Here is a 2,273-nt window from a genome sequence, read left to right as displayed (position 1 = left end):
TTAAAAAAAGACACAAATGAATTAATTTACGGCAGTCTGCTTGTTCGTATTTTTTTTTTTAATTCAAAGCATTACTCGTTTTCTCGAGCGCAATGTTAAACGCGTGTATTCATGGAAATGTCCCGAAATGTTTACAATCAAAAGACAATACCCGCAATAAAGTTTTGCCACATTGTAACTTTGAAGATGGAAGTCCATCACTTTTACGCACCACGTGAACCTTTGAAACGAGAAGCTATCAGTTATTAACAAATAAGTCGACTACAGACTTCTTTTGGTGTCCAATGTTCACTTTTCATTAGAAAAAAATGTCTTATGCTGATCATGTTTTTGCTGGTAAACTACGTAATTGTAAAATGTTACTTAAACAATAAATGATTTCAAATTTAGATGATAAATATAAAAGAAAACAATGAAAAACACAAAGGGCAGCAGTAACTCTTGTGCGCCATGACAATGTAGTGGATCTCCATTTCACAAACTAACACAATCTGCATTCATATACAGTACTCCAAAAGGGAAATTAAAAGAAAACCTGAAAAATTAAAACAACACTTCGAGCGTAGACCTCCATAAAAGTCAAGCTATGCTAATTTAGGTCATTAACAAAATCGTACATGCTCATAAAGGCCAAGCTCCTCCACACCGTATGCCTGAATTATGTTAAAAACCCTCCTTGATTAACACTATACCCATACTGTGTTCTTAAATTAGCTCGCCGATGCCGAAACGTCTTTCCAATTGTATTTCTAAAGAAATTCATCTTCTTTTCACGCTTCTCGACCACCCCCGCACTCTACAGGGTCTTCTTGCATAATCGCACTTCAGCTTCAATGGCCTTTACCCTCCTGCAAGCAGTCAGTGCAAACTACTAACTTGAAAACTTGACTCTTTTTTTTCCTTTTACGACTACAGCATGCATTCACACTTATTCTCTATGTCAGGTTTTGTTTTAAAAAAAATCCCACAGGTACTATATAATCATGCCAAATCGTTTTTATGCATTTTTTAACTGCAGTCTTATTTTGTTATCACCTGATGTGCCGCCTTTTCAACAGTTTAAACACACTTCGATTTGTTCAAAATATAATTCAAAAATGTTCTTGATCTGATGTTAGGTGTTTTTACAGAATCTGCAGGGAGTTTGTGTTATATGATATCTTCGACTCAATTATTATGTTGTTGAATTAAATGAAGTGGCAATGTCAATCAACTAACTTAAACGAATACTCACACTACGAGTCCCAGGTTGTCTTAAAAATAACCAAAATAAATTTCACGAATGGTTCGGTTTAGTCTGTAATATATTCAGAGCAGACGCAGAGATAAGGACTCCCAATATAAACAGGCTCCTCCCACCACCCACAGCGGCACTGAAAAATGTCACGAGGTAATAATTGCCATGGGGATGGCGCATCCTGGCGGATCTGGGGGCGAGTTGACTGAGGTCCATCGTCGGGGTGTGAGGATTGTCACGCTCACAGCACCCTTCATTCTGGCAGGCAGAAGTGGTATCATTTGGTGAAAGGTCTTGACCGTATTTTCCGGTGTATAAGGTAAACTGGAGTATAAGGTGCACTCCCAATGAATCGTGTATTTTCAAACTGTTTCCATAGATAAGGCGCACCTTCAATTAATAAAATAAGTTTTCCAAATATAATATAGAATTATCGAGAATGTTCCAAATATAACGCACACCACATTATAATGCGATGTAGTAGCCTGGGGTTACGCACTACTTCTTCTACAGGGGTAAATGGTGCTGACAGTCATTGCGAGACCTGTTGTTGTTCCAGATGACTTCACATATAAGGCGCACCTGCGTATAAGGCGCAGGGTTATCTTTTGAAGAAAATCAAGGCTTTTAGGTGCGCCTTATACACCGGAAAATACCGTACTTTTTTTACGCTTGAGTTTTTTCAAGTCTGAGCAAAGATCTTGATGAACTGATACATCCAGGTTCCTATGCTGCGCTCGAGTAAGCCCCATTTTTTGGGGATAATGTCCTAAATGATGGGAACAAACAGAAGAAATGATCCTGTCAGGATTGTCATCTCCTGCATTCATCTTGTGCAATCACGAGAACATCAATGTTTTCTTTTAAAATCATACAAACTCTTTATTAGCTCTCAAGGAACTTTTAGCTGTCGACTTTCTACACACGTACAAGCCATTCTTTCATTTTAACTCATTCACTGCCAGAAAATGTGCAAAAATGTGCCCACTTCAGTGCCAGGGTTTTTGTCTTCTTTCACTCAAATTCCACGACGCAC

Source organism: Hippocampus bargibanti, linkage group LG12 (assembly GCF_051943395.1).
Source record: "Hippocampus bargibanti isolate YZ-2025 linkage group LG12, ASM5194339v1, whole genome shotgun sequence".
In the NCBI taxonomy this organism is placed as follows: Eukaryota; Metazoa; Chordata; class Actinopteri; order Syngnathiformes; family Syngnathidae; genus Hippocampus; species Hippocampus bargibanti.
The sequence above is the reverse complement of the archived record's forward strand: the minus strand, read 5'-3'. Positions refer to the sequence as shown.